This window comes from Lagenorhynchus albirostris, chromosome 13 (genome assembly GCF_949774975.1).
Source record: "Lagenorhynchus albirostris chromosome 13, mLagAlb1.1, whole genome shotgun sequence".
Classification (NCBI taxonomy): domain Eukaryota; kingdom Metazoa; phylum Chordata; class Mammalia; order Artiodactyla; family Delphinidae; genus Lagenorhynchus; species Lagenorhynchus albirostris.
The window spans coordinates 12,244,137-12,264,611 of NC_083107.1; the positions used below are offsets into that span (position 1 = coordinate 12,244,137).

Consider the following 20,475-nt stretch of genomic DNA (forward strand, 5'->3'; position numbering starts at 1 on the left):
TCTAGCAGGAAGTTACATTATTGGAAATGCACCTTGATTTTGCGGGGGCTTGGTTTTAGATTTCTCTTGGCTCGTCCCTAATCCTGGGGTAGATCCCTTAATCCTGGAATGCAGTCTTTACCCCTTAAGTGTGGTCATTCTGAGGTGTCAATGGACAGTCCAAAGTGCTTGCCAACCCCCTCTAAGGTAGCAGGACTTGACTCCACATTCCCCAGCAGCAGGCAGCTGACTGCTCAAATCTCTGCTCAGCTATACTTTTCCTTTGGGTCATGTGGATTCTTGCCTCAGGCGTGTTCATTCAGGAGTCAGCCACGGATTTGAGGGAAGTTTGCAGGCAGATGTTGGACCTCTCCCCTTTGTGGTTCCCTCCTCTCCAGGATTCTTCCCCTCAGGGAGCGACCCCTCACCTCCCAGCCCCCATCTACATCACATCACTGCTTATCTCTCCTGCTAGGCTGCAAACTTTTGGAGTATTTGGTTCAGTTTTCTATCCCATAGTGCCTAGTCAGTGTCTGGCATACATACAGTAGGTGCACAATAAATGTCTGTAGCGTTAACAAGTGAATTACTAATAAGTTGTAGGATCGCTGATCCTACAGTGATGACGGTCTATGTGGCCGTGGTCAGGTTGTTTCCCCTCTCTGTGCCTCAGTTTCCTTATTGTATGGAAAGCTGCCTACCTTGTACGGCGGTTGTGAGGATTAAGTATTAAGACAGGTAGAGAGCTAGTGCCTGGCGCATCAATAACACTCATAAATTATTAGCTGCTGTTGTTGCTTGAGGACCTTCAGCATCCCATAGAGACGGACTTCTCCACGTTGTCAATCTCTGTGGAAGCTGAAATATCACTGGCTATACTGGAAAAATGGAATCAACTTCTATTTTCACATATAGTTACAGAACTGGAAACCAGAGAGTGGCATCAAGTGGAACATTAAAAAACAAGAGCTTCTTGCCAATATCACTACGTCTGAGGACATGTTTGCTAAAACAAATGGAAGTTTCAAGACACCACTATTTGCTTCCAAGCCACCGATCCCCAAACCAGCTAGCGAAAGTTCACCAGTTGTCTGTAAGTCAACAGTTACAGACAGCTGAAATTCTGAGCTGAGATAAGGCAGTTTTTTCTGGCGCCCACGAAAGAACTGGCACAGAATGGGTTTGGAGGGACTCGGATTTCGACCCGGCTCGGGGCGTGCACCCGTCTGCGGCTGGTCTGGGCTTCCGGCTGGTTTCCGAGCTGGAGGAAGACACCGGACAGAGGGCTCGGGGCGCCGGCAGCCCAACGGGGACAGCGCAGGTCGTGCAGGAGGCGCCCGCCCGCCGCCGTCAGACCAGTCGGACGGCTTCGCCCGCCCCGCCCCGCGCCGCCGGCCCGGCCACCGCCCTCCGTCTCCCCGCCGGAAACCCAGTGCCTCGCGCGAGCCGCGCGCCGGAGCTGGACCGGCCTGGTCCCCCGCGCAGCCGCCGCCCCGCGTTCCCCGCCGTCCCCGGCCCGCGCCTGGGCTCCGGGCCATGGGGCGCCCGGGCGGGCGGGCGGGCGGCCGGAGCAGGAGCCCAGCGGGACACTGGTAAGGGCAGGTGGGGCCCCGCGCCGGCCTCGCTGCGGAGAGTGTGCCGCGCACTGGGGGCGCCGCCGAGCGAGGGAGCATCTGCGCAGCCGGGGAGAGCGGGAAGAGGCTCCGAGGGGCGAGAGCGAGTAGGGCTGGTGGGGTCCTCAGCGTTCAACCTCATCAGGGGGCAGGGCCGCCGACAGCAGGGGGACGCTCCCTGAGAGAGTCAAACTGCCCGGCCTGGGGTGCGGTGGCTCCACAGGCTCTTCCAGCCGGGCGGGGTGCACCTGGTTGCAGGAGGCGCCCTTAAAACCATCCAGCATCAGACCTGGGCGACACCGAGGGCCTAACTCCTTATCTCCCGTTGGCCTCAGTGGCCCCTAGGCCGGTGACCCGGCGGGGCCCTCCTCCCTGCTCCCTGCTTGCTGGGAGCCTGGCCAGTCTGGCAGGCTGCCCCCGCCAGGAGCGCACTGGGATGGAGGAGAGCCCAGCTCTTCCCCACTCCCTTGGATGCTGGCGGCTCTCCTTGGCCCTTCTCCTTGGCCCTTCTGGGTGTGTCTGGTCAGAAAACACCAGAGGTTCCTAAGAAGGTAAACAGTGTCTGCCCAGCAGACTAACTCACTTTCCCCTCTAGGGTTCTTTCTGGCTCTAGGATTGAGTTTAGCTTCTTTCAGTAAAACAGGGGAGCCAGGGCTGCGAGTTCCTTGCAGGTGTTTTTTTCCCACTTTTCTAAGTGTGCTGACCCAGGCCCTTGTGTCCATGGCCTGCATGTCTAGGTCAGGGGGGCAGCATCAACGTGAAGGCCAGGGCAGCTGAAGGCTCCACCTGCCCCTGACCTCATTAACCCAGTCCTTCCCCTGGCCCAGAGCTGATTGGATGTAATTAGCAACTACTTGGATGTCTCGAGCCCCTCTACATAAGAAACGTCAAGGTCAGGTTTAGACAGCAGATAGTACCGAGTGATTCATTTCTTTCTTCCTTTATGTGAGGGTTCTGAAGAAGGGTCATTCATTCATTCGTTCATTCATCCATTCATTCAACATATATTTACTGAGTGCCAACCACTCATCAGGCATGAAGGCAGTGGGAATACAGCTGCTCTCGTTTACATGAATTGAGGGAGAGAGAAAATAAGTAAGGAGATGAATCACATTCGTTCAGAGAGTGATTAAATGCTGTAAAACAAAACAAAACAAAACAAAACAAGATGATGATGGGCATGACCGTGAAACAGATCAGAGAACTCGGCCCTGGGCTAGAGAAGGTAGCAGGCAGGCTTTCTAAATAAGGTAGGAAAATGGTACCATCTTCAGGCCCTCAAATTCTGGGGGCACAGGATAGGATGTCCTCTGTGACCATGAACAGGGACTTATGAGCTGCCTACAAGGGATCAGTGTATAAAGGATGAGAGGTGAGTAGCCCCCCTGTGGAGTCCTGAGAGTGTCCTTCTTGTTGGGAGGCTTAAATCTGAGGCGGAGATTTAAGCTTCCCCAGAAGACATATTCTGTTGACTCGATTATTTGTTCATTCATTCAACAAATACTGAGAGCCCACATGTTAGGCACTCTTCTGGGTGTTAAGGATACATCACTGAACAAGACAGTCTTTCCTCCCTAGAGCTTATTTTCTGGTGGAGAGAAATGGACGGTAACAATAACAGCAATTTTAATGTCATGTCAGATAAATGCTGTGAACAAAAGCAAAGCAGCTTAAGGGGTTAGAAGGTGAGGGGACCTCCTGGGTTCAATAGGGTGGTCAGGACAGGCTGTGCTGAGGAGTTGGATGTAGGCAAGACACAGGCATGTGACTAGCTGGGAGAAGAACATTCCAGGCAGAGGGAATGGCAAGTGCAAAGGCCCTGAGACATGAAGGAGGCTGGAGCAGGCTGGGCATTGCTGAACAGGAAGGAGGCCATGGTGGCTCTGAGAGGTGAGCAGGCATCTCTGGGGCTCTCATTAGAGGAGGCAGGGGCGGGGCTCAGGCTGCTGACCGGAGGCATGCAGGAAGGCAGGTGATGCTCTCAACTGCCGCGGCAGGAAGATTTACGTGCTCCCAAGAAAACTCAGGGTCAGGCCTGGAGTTTTACACTAGCAGGGAACAGGTGATCCCCAGAGATGGAGAGCGTGTCTCTTGGCAGGAGAGGATGCAGCGTCCATCCAACAACATGGGCTAAAGTGGGAGGTACACACCAAGTTTTCCAAATCAGTAAAGACTTGATATGGGGAGAAAAACTGTTGCCTTCTAGGAAAATTCCAATAATCTTCTGTTTTTCAAAAGAACGATCTCATTAGTAGACTTAAAAGGAAAACAGGAGAGGATATCGGGCATGTACTATATGCCAGGTTCTCTTGAGCACTTCGTGTGCAAACACAAATCATTCTCACAGCACGTCTGTGATGTATGGACCACCCCGTTTCACAGATGAGGAAACTGAGGCCCAGCGAGAATAAGAAAGTTGCCCACTTTTACACAGCTAGTAAGTGAAGAATCAGGACTTATAATCGAGTGGTGCAGTTTTAGAGCCAAGTGCTCTGAGAGAGAGAGAGGTTTTGGCTAAAGGGATGTTTGTCTGCAGTAGAAAGGGTCTCCAGGGTGCCTCACAGCAGGGGCTGGTTAGAGAGAAGACAGCAGGACTTATGGGTGCATTCCACTTCTTTTCTGCTTTTTAAGATAATATTTGCATGGGTTAAAAGTTCTTTTAAAAATATTTTGAAAGGTACTACTTGCCTGTGTTAAAAATCTTTTTACAAGTGTTGGTTCAAACAGCCCTTAAGGAACACAGTGAGAAATCTCCTTCCTTCTCCTGTCCTGTGATTCCCTATCTTTTTTAGAGGCAATTGAGAATACTTGCAGACCTATGTTCTATTTGTAAATGAACATATACATATTATACTTTTTCTTTTCTTTCTTTTTTCTTTACACAAATAATAAGAATACGAATACTCAGGTCTGGGACTTCCCTGATGGTCCAGTGGTTAAGACTCCACGCTTCCATGGCAGGGGACGGGGGTTCGATCCCTGGTCGGGGAAGTTCCGCGTGCCGTGCAGGCGGCCAAAAAAAAAAAAAAAAAAGAATACTCATGTCTGTACCTTGTACCGCGCCCCCCTTCTTTTTTAACTTAATATACTTATTCAGATTCAGGACATATAGATGTGCTTCATCCTTTTAAAATAAATATGTAATATCTCACTGAATGGATTTAACATATTTATCTAGCCATTCCTTTATGGTTTTCTAAATTGTTTTCCCCATTTTCGTTTGTTTGTTTGCTGTGATAGACAACTACGCATTAAGGATACTTGTACCTACATCTTTGCTCACTTCTGTGACTGTTTCAGCAGGCGACATCCATAAATGTGTAATTACTGATTGAAAGGCTCTGTGTGTTTTAGATTTCCGTTGATGCCAGCTTGGTGTTATAAACTGTTCTTGCCGATTTGGCAGACCAAAAAAATGGCATCACATGGTCGTTTTAATAGGTATTTATAGTCAGCGGCGTTGTGAGTATCCTGTATGTTTTAAACCCTTTGTCTTTCTCTTTCTGTGGACTGTTCATGTCCTTGGCCTGTGACTTAACTTGGATTTTTGTCTTGTTGTTATTATTGAATTATAAGGGGTCTTATGATGATTTTCTCTTCATCCCTCAACTCCAGTCCCACTGACTGCCCTTCACCATCTTCCCTACCTTTGTGCGCAGCAGCTACTCTGATATATTTATGATACGTTTATCCTGGGATCTGGACTATTTTAGAGAAATATATGATGTTGATTTATATATGCATGTATCTTAAACTTACGTACGTTGTACTGTGCTACAAATCATGATCTTACTTTTAAAGCCGGTGCTATTTTTTAAGAAGATTTATCTAGCTGCTCCCTGGACACTCGGTTTGTTGCTTCTGACCGCTGCACTGCTTTCCGTGGTTGGAATTATGGAATTATCGTAACGGTCGATTCTTACCGGCTTGGTCTAGAAAGCTTGTTTGGAGAAATGGCATGATGGGGGTGAGCCCTGGAGGCTGAAGAGGATTGGATAGGTGGAAAGGGGGATGGGGAAGGGAACAGAGCTGACCAGGAGCACAGCATGAGGACACGACAACGTGTGAAATTTCCAGGAACTATTCCGGGGAGCCCCATAGACTGGGAGTGTGGTTGAGGGTGGGAGTGTGTGGTCCTAGGAGAGGCTGGGGGTCTCAAATGCCCTGTTGGGTTCTCCCTAAAGGCAATGAGGAGAGGTGGGGGTCAGCCAGGAAGGATTTTCAAGGGCAGGAGTGAGCTCCTGGAGGAGAATTGGGACAGACTGTGGACGTGCACCTGAGAGGCAGGAGGTCCCTGGGGTTCTCCGGATAGGTGACGAGCAGAGGGGCTGCCGGGGACGGAGAACCAGCAGGACTGGACGCTGGAGGCATGACGGGTGCCTGCTAACTTGGGAAACGGGGCACATGCGATGCTGCAGACAGGACCTGGAGTGCAGGGCTGGGCACGGGGCGGGGGGCGCGGGGAGGCATGCTCACGGGCGCGTGGACAGGTGATCGGGCACTATTGATTCTGAAGTCCTGCTCACCTGGCTAAAGGATTTCCGTTGGCATTTAGGACTCCGGGCTGGGGAGGGTTCATGAACCTTCAGTGAGTGGGTAGGAGATGAACGTGTGGGAGTGGGTGAGGTCACTGTGGGAGAGCATTAAGTGCAAAATAGGCCCCACTGGAACAAAGCCCCGGGTTGTGGATGAACAGGCTTGAGAAGTGGATGGACGGGCTGGACCAGCAAGGTGGCACGGATGCACTTTCGAACTCTGCCCTTTGCTGGCTCCGCAATCTCAGGAAAGCATCCTCTCGGCCTGGGAACCTGGGCAGGGGTGGGGCGGGGGTCCTTGTAAACAAGGACGGCCAACGAGGGGTCCCTGCCTTCCTGGCATCTCTCAGTGTGCCCTTGGAGGATGAGCGGAAGGGCTGAGGCATACAGGAGAGAAGAGGCCTCCGGAAGCACAGGTGTGCGGGCTGTGTCCCTGGGGAGGAGCTCGGGGCCCCAGGGCCGTTCCTGCTGGAGGCTGCCGAGCCAGACTGCCCGCTCTGTCCCTGTGGGCAACTGTTGATAGACATGATCTGTTCCAGCTGGCATGGAGAGGGCACTGGGCAGCCTAGTGCTTTGTTGCTCTGGGCAGGCTTATGTGAGAGCACCCCCAGGGTAACACCAACCTTTTGGGGGTGGGGGGGCCCAGACAAAACCCCCTCTGAGTCTTGTCTCCCTCCTTCGCGATGTCAGCATATACCTGTTCTCTCTTTTTTTTTTACAAAGTTGTTTTTTTAAATTTTTATTTATTTTATTTTTGGCTGTGTTGGGTCTTCGTTGCCCCATGTGGGCTTTCTCTAGTTCCGGCGAGCGGGGGCTACTCTTCCTTGCGGTGCGCGGGCTTCTCATTGCGGTGGCTTCTCTTGTTGCGGAGCACGGGCTCTAGGCGCGCGGGCTTCAGTAGTTGTGGCGCACGGGCTTCGTTGCTCCGCGGCATGTGGGATCTTCCCGGACCAGGGCTCGAACCCGTGTCCCCTGCCTTGGCAGGCGGATTCTTAACCACTGCGCAACCAGGGGAGCCCACCTGTTGTCTTTTTTATGTAACACCAGAGCCTTGCTTTTCCTCTGGTTGTGCAACCTGAATTTCCTGTTCGTCAGTCAATGGCTGATGAAGGCTAATTAGCATTATAAGGAAGACCCTCGACACGTCTTCCTCCAAAAGAGTAAGTGCTTGAAAGGTTGGATTCAGCCCACTCATTTACGTAGCTTGTCATGATTTTTGACAGAAGAGTTGTCCACCTATACTATTTTATTTCATATTTTTCCTTGAATACACACAATTTGAAAAACACAACATGAAGTAGCATTATTTACTTTAGCGAGATCCTTAGCAACACTATCTGTGAAATCGTGGGCTTTTTTAATGCATATTCAAATACATGCTTAACTATTAAAGATGTTTATTATGTGTACCATATGCCTACTTAGGCAAACACAGATTTAGATTAGTGGATTCGTGAAGGAGATCATCTTCGCTATGTGGGAGACGGGGAAAAAAACCTTTTCCCCTACCCTCTAAGATTTTGTCCCTGGGACCTGCGAATTAAACTGGCAAAAGATTAACAGTAGAAAAAGGTTCATTGGCCTGCACGTGGGAGCCAGTCAGAGAAGTAGCTGGCTTGCTAAAGTGTTAAAGGCTTATATACCTAAATTAGTAGGGAAGAGGGAGCGCAGAGAAAAAGCCTTCTCTAGGAAGAACAAATAGGTTTCTTTTCCAAAGACAAATGGGTTTTTAGAACAAATGAGAAATGACAAAGTAGTGATAATGTTGGTCTCTACAGGTGTGAGTGTTTTTGCAGTCTCCTTGTGGGCCATAAATCTCTCCTAGAGAAGGGGTTCGGGGTAGATTTTATTGAGTTCTCCCTTCTGGGAATAGATCTGCCCTGCAGAAGGAATTTATGGCTGCAGAAGGAATTTGTGGCTGCCTTATTTCTCAGAATTTGCTGCTTTTAGTCAGATAAGGAAAGCTCTGAGAAGGCTTCTTACTGTAACCGTCAAATCTCAAATGTCTTCATCTCAAACTTCATCCCAGTTCTGGGGCTCCGAGTAGGTCCCTACACCAACGTCAGAGAGGTCACCCTGCAGCCAGTTGAGCGATGGTAGCAGTGAGGGGTCAGAAACAACAAATACCCATGCAGACCCTCTTAGGCCCGCCCCCGTCTCACTCTGGTGGTCCACCGGCAACCTGGTGGGTAGGGGGGTTGGCAAAGAACCTCCCAGTCTTTAAAGTGAGCAGGGAAATTCAATCATTATTTAATTCAACAAATTTAATTTATTTTTGCTGATGACAAACATCGTACATATTTATTTATTTATTTGTTTTTTGTACATACGTGTTTATTTTAAACAGCAGGTACACACCAAAAACACATAAAGAACTTAACATCGTGTCTACTGTTACCACACCCAGATAGCCGCTGTCAACCAGTGTTTTGGTATTTCATTGCCTAAATACACATATTTTTTTTTTTTGCGGTACGCGGGCCTCTCACTGCTGTGGCCTCTCCCGTTGCGGAGCACAGGCTCTGGACGCGCAGGCTCAGCGGCCATGGCTCACGGGCCCAGCCGCTCCGCGGCACGTGGGATCTTCCCGGACTGGGGCACGAACCCGCGTCGCCTGCATCGGCAGGCGGACTCTCACCCACTGCACCACCAGGGAAGCCCAATATGCACATTTAAAAAAAAATTGAGACCATACTGAATATACAATCAAGTTTCTTACTTAATAATATGCAGTGAGAATCTTTCCACTTCATGAAATACTCTTCAAAAACAAGATAGTTAAAGGTTGCTGAGGTTCGCTCGATGGTTCTATCATAATTTATTTATCTGGTTCCTGGTGGATGTTGAGGTTGTGAGCATTTTTGCTTTTATAAGTATCTTAGCGCACATGTATTGCAACAGATGTTGTAAGCATCTTCTGGGTGCCCAGGGGGCTCAAGGACAGATGTGAATAACTGTAGAGCCCTACTCTCTGCTTACCTAAGAAGGACAGACCTGTGACAAGTGGCTGCAGGGAAAATGCTAATCTGAAAATACAGGGTGGCTTTGGGAGAGAGCAGCTGGGGCCGGACTTTGGTGCCAAGGAATAAGAAGGCCAGGGAGTGGTGGCCTGGGCACCTGTCCACAGTAACCACAGCAAGGTTACTGTACCCACTGCGGGACTGGGCAGCCGAGTCCAAGAGATAGAAGCTGTCACTCACTTTTGTAATAATCACTTCTGGCCCTTGCCCAGGAAAACAAGGGCAGCCTTGGTGCCCATGTGTGTAGGGCGGTTGGTGATGGTGCTGCCGCTCTCCCGTGATCCCTTTCCTCACTGCCCTGCCTCTGGGACACCTCTCCCTCCCAGTCTAAGACCACAGGTGTTAGGGAGGGGCGCCAGTGGCCCCTGCCGTGGGCTCAGTCCCTAGAAGCCCTCACCCTGGCCCTCCCTCCCAGCTGCTGGCCAGTGGGACTGTCACCATCTACTCTGGCAGAGAAATATTTAGGAAGGCAAGTGTCCTCCTGTCTGTCCTCCCTGAGGGCCCGGGCTTGTGGAGGCCTGAGAGCTAAGAGGGAAAAGGGCATTTTCTGGAGGAAGGAGCAGGTGGCTGCCTTACTCCCAGGCCTCCCTAAAGGACAGAACCTCTACAGTGACAAATTCAGGGACATGGGAGCCCGTCGAGGTGCTTCTGGCCCTGGCTCTCCCCCGGCCTGGTAGCCGGTACCCCCGGAACGATGGTAGTGAGTTCCATCCCTGTTGGAGTTTTCATAAGCTCTGCGTTGTAGAAATGAGCTCAGGCTGGGCCATGAGGAGCCCTGCTCCCTTGGAAAGCAATCCCAACTCCTTCGTATCAGCAGCGTGTAAATGGCGACAGGGTATAGCAGACGGTGCATTTGGTTTGGCAGTCCTGGGTTCAAGTCCAGCCTGAGAGGCTGCTCTGACCCTCGGTCTCCTTATCTGTTCTGTGGCGTGGGGATCGTAACACCCCACCCCCACCCCGGACTCTAGGGTTTGGAGATGCTGCTTGTAAAGGGCCTTGTGAGTGTCAGCCCCTAGGGGCCCTCTGTGTAAGGTAGTGAGAAGCCAGGTGCCCATTCCCTTCCTCTGCTGCCTCCCGCCTCTCACCCCTCTGCCTCTCAGGAGGGCAGGCTGTGTGCTGAAAGCCCCAGAGCTCCTCTCCTGGAAGGTGGGCTCCACTCCGCCATCCGCGCGCAGTGTATGAGATGCCACCTCCCCACCTGTGCTGAGCAGCTTCCGCTGCGGGCAAACAGGAAGTCACTCACCTCAAGGGAGGCAGGAAGGCTGCCTGCCCCTGGGCTGTGGTTGGGTCCGGAGGCTGCGTGTCTGCTGGGCCCTGGGGAGGGGGACAGTGGGCAGGGACCCCCAGAAGTGGGAGGGGGCACCAAAGATCAAAGCTCCCCACCAGCAGGGGCCCTGGGCGCCAGAGCTAGTTGCCCTGCGCCTGCCCACACTGAACCACACGCCCTGTGAGCTGGAGGCCCTCCTTGCCTGTGGCCCGCCCCTCCCCCCGCCCCTCCCCCCACCCATCCAGTTTTGCTCCTTGCATCTTGGGAAGGAGGTGAAAGTGCTAGGAGACGGAACAGAGCTGGCGGCTGCAGGAGTCTGGGAGTCTCTTCGAGGAGTTTGCTGTAAGCAGGAACCCCCCCCCGGCCACACCCCAAATCCCCCCAAATGCACACACCAGTCACGTATAAGACCTGCTGCCTGGGAGGAGAGCGGAGAGGCCGACTCCGTTTCCCACGGTGCTGCTCGATGTGATTGAGGGTCAGAAGACAGCAGCTTTGACTCATGCATTCATCAGAAGGTTTGGGAGCAGTTATGAGCCAGGCCCTCTGCTGCACAACCTGGGTAGCGATAGAGGCGAGTGGACCAGTCCTCGCCCTTGAGAAGTTTACAGTCAGGGGAAGGAAGGAGACTCATAAGTACACGGAGGAAGCCGATCGCTGGTGCCCGGGCTGACCGGCAGCGTCTCAGCCCCAGGGAGCCCAGCCTGGGATGGGTTCAGGGCTGGGAGTGGAGGGGGAAGACCCTTGTCCTCGGCTCCTAATCAATCAGTCCTCACCTCATGGCCGCCTGGCTTCTGCCCGCATCGTGCCTCCAGCCCTCACCCACCCCCAGCTTGTCTGTAACCTCCGTGCGCCCTCGTTCGATGGTCACTTTATTCCTCATCTTGCACTACTTTCCAGTAGCGTTTGACACAGCCGACCACTTCCTCCTTCTGAAGTTATCTTTCTCCTCTCTTGTCTTTCTTTGGTGATGACACACCCTCACGCTGTTTCTCTTACCTCCTGGACAGTCCCTGCTGTTCTCCTCTGCGGGCTTTTCCTGGGGAGGCTCCGCCAGCCCCCAGCGTGGACCACCTTCCTGCTGGTCACATAGGAGCTCCTTTCTTCAGCCCAGCCCCTCCAGTCAACTCCAGGTACCAGCTACTCCTGCTTGAGTATCTCACAGATATCTCAAGCCTAATATTTATTTATTTTTGAAATTATATCTTTCTATTTTAACCTTCCAATATATTATTGTTACTGCTTTATACAGTTTTAATGTTTACTGCATCTTTACCACTCTTTGCTCATAATTTCTTCTTACATCTCAGACCTTCCATCTGGGCAGGCTTATGTGAGAGCACCCCCAGGGGGTGCTTTTCTTTCCTCCTAAAGTGGATCCTGTAGAGCTTTCTTTAGTTTGAGATCGCACTTTCTTAGATTTTGTGTATCAGAAAATGTCTTTATCTCATCCTTGTTCTTAAAAGATATTTTCATTATATATGAAATTCTGGGGTGGCAGTTATGTTTCTATCACCGCATTGAATATTTTATCCCACTGTCTTGTGGCTTCTGTCACTTAAGTTGAGAAATCTGCTATCAGCAGAATTTCAAACCTGATATTTAAAGATGAAACTCTTGGTTTGCTCCCTGAAGCCTCATCTCCCCACATCTTTCCCATTTGAGCAAATACCATTACTACCCATCCAAGTTGCTCAAGCCAGAAATCTAGAAGCTGACCTGGACTTCTCTAGCATCACTTACGTGGCAGATTCTACCAAGCATCCCCGATATAGATCCCACATCCTCTGTCTCACCTTCTCTGCCGTTTCTGCTGCCCTCCAAACCACTGTCCCACCTCCCCTGGACTGTCACAGAGCCCCTGCCTGGTGTCCCCGCTCTCACTGCGCCCTCCACTGTCTGTTCTCCATGCAGCAGCAGGTGATCTTAAAAATAAATACGCCTGTCACTCCCCTGCTTAGCCCTGGGGACCCCACGGGATCTGGCCCCATCCTCTTCGGCCACCCTCCCCTAGGCCAGCCGCACTGGCCACGCTGGCTGGCTTTCTGTTCCCTTCACTCCTGGAGACCTTTCCGGTCTCGGGTAAGAAATGAGACATGCAGTTTCATCTGCCGAAAATGCCCACCCTGCACTCTTTACGTGCTGCCTCCTCTTTATGGGAATAAGGTGCCCCCGGTCTCCCTTCGCAGTGAGCTTCCCCACTGCTCACTTTCCTTTCTCCCCGTCCCATCCCCCCGCCAGCATTTATCACAGTTTATAATCACACACCGATTACTTCGTCGCTTGTTTATTTTCTGTCTGTCACTTGATTGGAAGCTCCTGAGGATAGGGGTCCTGTGCTTTATTCCTGACGGTCAGCAGCTTCTCGCATTGGGATGGCGTGGGGCCGGCGCTGACTGACCCGTGGCCACGTGCCGGACACCCTGTGAGGCTGGAGGCCTGAGGGAGGGTTTGCGTTTGGGCCGAGGCGACTTTAGGTTTCTGGTTTACCTGGCTGGGCAAAGTGTTGTAAAATCCTCCACACAGAAGGACGAACAGCTTGGGGAAGGTTACGAACCCGGTTTGTGTTGCGCTGACCCGGAGATAAACCTGCCGCTAACATTTGCGAGCTCCAGAAAAGGGAACAGTGGAGGCCGCCCACCCCAAGACGTGTTCGGACGTGTCAGTGTTATAACACCGCACCTGATGAACTGTTATACAAAGTGTGTCCTCTTTTCCTGCCTGTCACTTTGATGATGACCTGGGGGTCCAGCTCTGAATGAGGGTTCGCAGCCCCTGCTGAATGTGGCGGCAGAGGCCACCCCAAGCCTTTAGCTCCTTCCCTTTCTTTCCCCTGCCCTGGCTTGGTGCCGCACGTGCACGGAGGGCATCGACCCGCCCCCAGGTCCAGGCCCTCTCCACCCCCTCGCTGCCTCTCCCCCTCGCCCCAGGTCTAGGGCCGCACAGAGCAGTGATGTCCCCGGGGAGGGGCAGGAGTAGAGGTTCCACGGGTCCAGGAAGCAGAGAATCTCAGACTTCTGGGTGCCCAGAGAAAGGCCTGGTAGGCACGTCCCTGTGGACTCCTCGCCGTGTGCGTGCGCGTGCGCGTGCGCGTGCGCGTGCGTGTTGGGGGGGGCGCAGCTGGGGCCACGCCCTGTGCGCTGTGGGCCACGCCCTGTGCGCTGTGGGCCAGGCCGGCCTGGGTCTGAGGCCCTTGGATTCTGGGCCTTGCAAGTCGAGGAGTCTTCTGGGAGGTTGGATTTATGAGGACTAGAGTTCAGGGAGGGGGCCGGGGTCTTTGGACCCTCAGCAGGGAAGCTGGTGGTCACTGAGACCGGAGAATAGATGGTGCGGAGGGAGGAGAGCACGGTCCGGTGAGCGTGGTTCCCCCAGCCTCGGACTCAGACTCCTGGACCCCTGTGGCCTGTGGCCTGCAGACATACGTGGGGAATTCAGCCGTGGGAGATGGATGACAGTCGGTCCATGCGGTCAGATGCTCTGAGTTCCAACCACAGCTTCGTGATTTCCCAGCTGCGCCACCGTGGGCAGTGGCTTAACCTCTCTGAGCCTGCCTCTGGATCCATGCAATGGATAGAGTAACAGTTCATAATGTAAGTGAGAGGGGGGACTCAGGGGCTATTGGGGAACCCTTTGTCACTGTAGGACAGTTACACCAGGTGCCATTATTACCTACCCAAGACAGCCGTACACAGATTGAGGGAAAAAGAAAAGTTACCAGCCCCAGGGCCCTCCCGAGTCCCACCGAGTGCCCTGCCAGGACCCGAGAGCTGGGCAGAGATGAGAACCTGGTGACAGAACGTCGGGGGGGAGGGACGGGGTGTGTTCACAGTCCGGGGCGCTGCGCCTTCCTCTTTCTTTCTCCCGGGCCCCTGATTCGGGGCTGCGTGGAGGGTGGGGGACCCCCGGGAGCCGGGGCAGGGGGCTGGGGCCAGAGGCGCCAGGCCTGGGAGCGGGTGCGCTTGTCTCGGGGCAGGAAGTGTGAGGTGCAGCGCAGCTGGGGAGCCCCGGAGGCCTTGGGGCAGCAGGGGGGTGAGGGTGGTGAGGGGAACGGAAGTCGGAAGCTGCAGCTGCTACGTTCCCCATTCACAGGCCAGGCGGACGGGGCAGCAGGGCCGCTCCCGGGGAGCCGGGCCCACGCACCCCTTCCCGGGTCCTCTGGAGGTGAGCAGGGTGGGCCTGCTTCGGGTGGGGGGCTCGGAGGGCGCCGGGGGGCGGGGATGTGGAGAGTCCCGTGTGGGCCCTGGCGGTGACCGCCGGGGCAGGTGGGCAGGAAGAAGGGCTCCATCGGCCCCTGCGTGTGCACCTGCTGTGCGGCCGACCTTGGGCAGCAGCCCCATCCTTCCCCTTCCTCCTCTCCGTCCACCGGCCCCTCCCAATCTGGCCCTTTCTGGGATTCCTGCTCTGGCTCCCACGTACCCCAGCCTTCCCGGAGCCCCTGGGGGTCTGCAGTCGTGAAGTGGCCAAGGCCCCTCCCTCCTAAAGCTCCTGTGAGCCTCCCCAGGTCCCTGGTGGCTGCTGGGACTGGTACCCAGCAGGGGCTTATGTGGCCAGAGGCCCCAAGTGAGCCTTGACCCCTCGACCCTGGAGAGGAGGAAGCCATTCGGGCTGGGGCTTTGGAGGGGGGGCAGCTTTGGGTGCGGTCACCGTAGGAGCTCAGACTCGGGGCTCCCGCAGGGAGGACGGGTGGAGGGGAGGGGCCCAGCTGGCTGGTTTGCCCGGGCAGTGCTGGTTTAGGCCCGTCGACCTGTTGGGTAACAGGGACCAGCTCACTCTCAAAGGCTTCCCTGTTTGGGACACCGTCGGGCCTTCTAGTTGTAATTGTTCATCTCAGCCACTGCCCCCTTATTCTAGGGCCTGAGATCCTGTGGGTGGAGTCAGTCCTGCGCTAAAAGGCTGGCAAGGGTGACCTGTCATCAGCTGATAATAAGTACCCCAGAGGACTCTTAGCCAGGAGGCCTGTCTCCCGGGGCTCTAGGGCATCACAGGCTCCCTCCTCTACAGATAAGGAACCAGCCTAGGGATTAGAATCCAGGCTCTAGGCTCTCTGTAGTGGGAGGGGGAGATCCAAGAAGGGGTGAGGGAGGCCCAGCCTGGCCCTGAGCCTTTGCTGTCCTTCACAGGCAGTAGCTTCTCTGGAGACCCTTTGGCCCTCTCCGCCCACCCTTCCCCCCATCCTCTCTGCCCCTACCCCGTCCTCTCTGCCCTCTCCGTTCTCTGTCTCTGCCTGAGTCTCAGCTGACCCCACCTCAGGGTTCTCAGCACCAACTCGTGTGTGTGTGTGTGTGTGTGTGTGTGTGTGTGTGTGTGTGTGTGTGTGTGTTTCTCTCTGCACATTTGCATGAAGCCTCCTTCCTTGTGGGCAGGATGTGGGGTGGCCCCCAGTCAAGTACCTTGGGTGCTCTGGCCCCGGGTTCAGGCAGGGGCGTCTGTCCTGCACCTTGAAACTGGAGACGCTCGGGGAGCTGTCCTCAGGGACAGCACCCTTAACCGGGCTTCCGCCCAGGGCTGCTGAGGGACAGGACAGGTCACCTCCTAAATCCCTGGATGGGCCAGGAGCCTTTGCTTTTTGCGTAGGAAGGAAACATTTCCAGGGCAAAAGGAAGCAGGTTTCTGAGTTGGAAGCTTAAAGGGAGAGAGAGAGATGCACACTCCAGATAGGACATCCCGGGCCGACTCCTGGGGGACTGAGGGAGCCCACTGGGCTGAGTCCGTGCTGTCAGGGAGGACCCGGAGTCCATGTTTGTTTGGCTGCAAGCCAAGTTAATCTGAGCATGACGTAGTGTTTCTGAGCACCTCCCAAGGGCTGGGTCCAGCATTAGCACTCAGACCCCCTCCCACTGCATAGCAAAGCTCTCAAGTAGCTTTATCCATCTTGTTTCCTTCTTTCACAGGCAAGGAACCAGGTGAAGCTTTGGACCAGAGTCACATGGCTCGTCCATTGTAGCTAGGATTTGAGTCTAGTCTGTCTAGTCTGTGTAGGGTGAGTGGGGGCCGAATGCAGGACATTCACGCTGTCATCTTTCGCACTCAGGCAGGCTCTCCCCCGGCCTCCCATGGCCTTCAGCACCTCAGGGCACAGGCTCTGTGCCCAAGCGGGGGGTGGAAAGCAAACCCACTCTCAAAACGATGATCCAGGTGCCATCTGGGCTCCTTCCTGCACTAAGATCAAAAAGACATTGGTCTTGGGCCTCCCTGGTGGCGCAGTGGTTGGGAGTCCGCCTGCCGATGCAGGGGACACAGGTTTGTGCCCCGGTCCGGGAAGATCCCACATGCCGCGGAGCGGCTGGGCCCGTGAGCCATGGCCGCTGAGCCTGCGCGTCTGGAGCCTGTGCTCCACAACGGGAGAGGCCGCAACAGTGAGAGGCCCACGTACCGCAAAAAACAAACAAACAAACAAACAAAAAGACCTTGCCTTGAAGCCCAGGGTGGGTGTCGGGTGGTGGTGGGAGGGACTTATGTCCCCCTGGTCCCCGAGCCTGGATTTCTGTGTCCTTTACCTCCCCTCAGCTAATGCAGGCTCAGCCCCTGCAGAGGTTACTCCGCTCAAGACAGGAGCCCTGGGGGCTGCCTAGTGCAGCACTGGCTCTCTCCGCCCCGCCCCATCCTCAGCTTCCTCCCTAATACTTCCTCTCACTGGCTTCTGGACTCAGAGCATTTTTTTGGATTCCAAAGAGCCATCACACTTCTTCCAGAGCTTTTCCTTAAAAGTTTTCTCTTCCTGAGCCACCACGATGCTTAGAAAAATGAAGGGCTGCTCATTTCAGAGATAACAAAGCCTACCTAAGAAGCCTGTGGCAGACGCTTTCTCCCTCCTTTGTTCTGGTTAAGATGGCTGAGCGATTTCAAAAGCCATATCGCTAAGCCTCAAGGGTGAAAAAAAGGTAAACCAAGAAAATGCTAGACACGTGAGAACTAGGCTCTGCTCCCCAGTTCCTCTGTGTGTGTGTGTGTGTGTGTGTGTGTGTGAGAGAGAGAGAGAGAGAGAGAGAGAAACTTCTTAAACTCGCATTTCTAGTGGAGAGCACAGGACAAGGTGGTTGAACCGGTCCTGATGTCTCCTTCTCTCTGTCCAGCTACTGCCTCAGAGCCAGAACCCAGATGAGCATTTTGGCTGCTGGGTTGGCCTGGCAGGAGCCACCTCTGGAAAAGCTCTGCCCTAAGGGTTCTGGGCTTCCTGGAAGGAAGGTGTGATTGGCTCATGGCCAGACTGGCCCTCAGGGGGACGTCTTCATGTCGTAATGAGGCTAAATCTCTTTCTCCAAGCCTCGGTCTCCCCAGTCCTGTAGGAAGGTTGTTGAGGAGGCGGCTTTCTGAGGATCCATCCACCCATCCACCTACCCATCTCTTCATCCACCCCCTCCATCCATCTGTCCATCCAACCATCCCTCCATCCCTCCTTCCACGTTTCCATCCATCCCTCCTTCCATGCTTCCATCCATCCATCCATCCACCCACCCACCCATCCACCCACCCATCCACCCATCCACCCATCCATCCACCCACCCATCCATCCACCCATCCATCCACCCATCCATCCATCCATCCCTCCATCCCCCCATCCCTCCATCCCTCCTTCCACCCTTCCATCCACCCAGCTACCCACCCACCCACCCATCCACCCACCCATCCATCCATCCACCCATCCATCCATCCATCCACCCACCTACCCACCCACCCATCCATCCACCCATCCACCCATCCATCCATCCATCCACCCATCCATCCATCCCTCCGTCCATCCATCCATCCCTCCCTCCATCCCTCCTTCCACCCTTCCATCCATCCATCCATCCACCCATCCATCCCTCCATCCCTCCATCCCTCCATCCCTCCTTCCACCCTTCCATCCACCCATCCATCCCTCCATCCCTCCATCCCTCCATCCCTCCACCCCTCCATCCCTCCATCCCTCCTTCCACCCTTCCATCCATCCATCCATCCATCCATCCACCCATCCATCCCTCCATCTCTCCATCTTTCCTCTTATTTTCACAAACATTTCTGGAGTGCCACCTCTGAGTCAGGCAGGCCCTGCCCTGAACAGTGGGGGAAACAGGTGAATTAAAGTGACTCCGCATCAGAAGAAATTCATGCTTCATTCAATCCATGAATGCCCAAAAGAATTGATTTATGGGTAGGAAGAGAGAGTGCTGCTTAAGGGAGCTACAGACCTGGGTTCAGATCCCAGCGTCTCCACCCACCAGCTGAGCTACCTGGGCACATTTCTGAAGCTCTCTGAACGTTGTTTCCTTAGTAGTAGGAAGGCGATGTCACCACGTGTCTCACTCGTGGAACTGAGCTCACAAGACTGAGTCTGGGGCTGCAAAGCGTGAGCTGGGTGAGTGGCACACCGCAGGGGCGGGGCGCTCTTGACATAGGTTGGGCACTCTTGACACAGGGTTGGGTTGTCAGGTACAAGACAGAACGCAGAGCTGAATTTGAATTTCAGATAAATAATGAGTCCGTTTTCAGTATAAATACGTCCCCAGGATTGAGCATCCTCTATTGTTTACTTGCTAAATGTGACAACTCTACTGAGAGGCCATGTGCACCTGTCTGCCTGCCTGGACCCAGGACACCCGCCACCAGCCTCTGTAACCCCAGGTGTCTCATGGGTGGTCCTGAGCTTCTCAAGTCAACACTAACCCTCAACTTTCTAACCACTGGAACGAGAGGCTAACGATATACCACCAGAACTTTGACGTTGGAGTGGGTATAACACAATTGGTCACTAAAACGATTGTCGGTCACCATTTCCACAGCGAGACAGCAGTAGCGGGAAGCACAAAGAACCTCCTTCTTAGCGATTACATTTTGGGAATGGAAGGCAAGCTAGAACCACGTGGGTTAACACACTAGGGATCACCCTGTGGAGTAAACACTCTGAAATAAGAGAGAGAGGGATGGCGTGCAGACATACCTCTTTCCCCACCACGTGCTGGATCTGTCTGTCCCTGCTTCCCCCGCAGGTCCCCACCTCACCTCCCTTGGGTCCTTCAGTTCCCCTCAGGCCCCAGACATCTGTTGTCTTCTCCTTTGGTCTCTGGAAAGCTGCCTCAGCTTCTCTGATTTTTCTTTCCCTTGGAATCCATGGAGGAAGACCCCATTTCTTCTGGGAAGGCCAGTCCAATCCTCGTTTGTGTCTAGCCTGGTCATTAACATTTACCTGTGTGGCTGCTTTGTTTCATATACATACTTATTTATAAGGACCTATTGGCAAAGAGGGACGTGTGGGACTCCTATCTTGTTAAAAATTGCAGGGCACCCTTTCCACCAGCCGCTGCCCACCATTTCCCATTCCCATGATTGGCATCTGAACTTTCCTGTCACGTGATTCACTAATGAGAGGAGGGGAGTTGAGGTCATTTGGGTGGAATGCTGCGATGCTCCTAAGGCGGGCGCACATCGGATAGAATGTGTGGAGGAGGGAGGGCGGGGTGGGGTGTTTCCAGAGGGGAGCCAGCTAGGCACAAATAGACCAGGTCTTGGCAGGGACGGAGGTCAAGGGGTCTGGGAAGGGAGGTGGAGATGCCTCGTGTTCAGGTGCCTGTGAAGTAGGTGCTTCCTGGCACCTCTGCCTACCATCTCCTACATGCAGCCGCCTTCCCAGAGTTTCCTGTCCCCTAAGGGCTGGTTGCTTGAGAAGCCTGCGGTGGGGCGGGGGGCGGGGGGGTATCTCACCTCCCTTCTCACACTTCATCATTCTCCAGACAGGCCTGGGGAGGGAGGTTGGATCCAGAGGGCTTGCCCGAGTATAGACAATGGGTTCTGGGTGCACTCCCTCCCTCTCTCTGGGTGATAGGACTATAGCAGGGCTCTCCCCTGGGATGGAGAGAAAGAGCCTCGAATGATGACTGAGGCTGAGCTAAAGGAGTTGGAGACCCATAGGAGGAGCAGAGTTCAAATCTATTGGCTTCAGAGCATCAAATACAAGATTAAAAGTAAGAAACGGCCCCACCTCTTGGGAAGTCCCAGTCTATTGGGGAGGCCAGCTGAGAACTCAGTGGTAGGTGGGCCCTTCCTGGGGTCTAAAAGTTCCGAATCCTGAAGCCCCAATTCGG

The 20,475-nt window shown here is 54.0% G+C and overlaps 1 protein-coding gene across 4 annotated transcripts in view; it reads left to right on the plus strand.

The window, feature by feature from the left end:
* Window positions 1-1,431: 1,431 nt before the first annotated feature.
* PSD4 (pleckstrin and Sec7 domain containing 4) overlaps window positions 1,432-20,475 on the plus strand; it is a 37,487-nt gene continuing 18,443 nt past the window's right edge. For 3 of the 4 annotated variants that reach the window (XM_060169196.1, XM_060169199.1, XM_060169200.1), the window contains exon 1: window positions 1,432-1,571. The gene's annotated coding sequence lies outside the window, so the exon portion shown is untranslated. Of the gene's footprint in view, window positions 1,572-11,424; window positions 11,548-20,475 lie in introns of those variants that run through there. The other variant, XM_060169197.1, reaches the window with a different exon arrangement.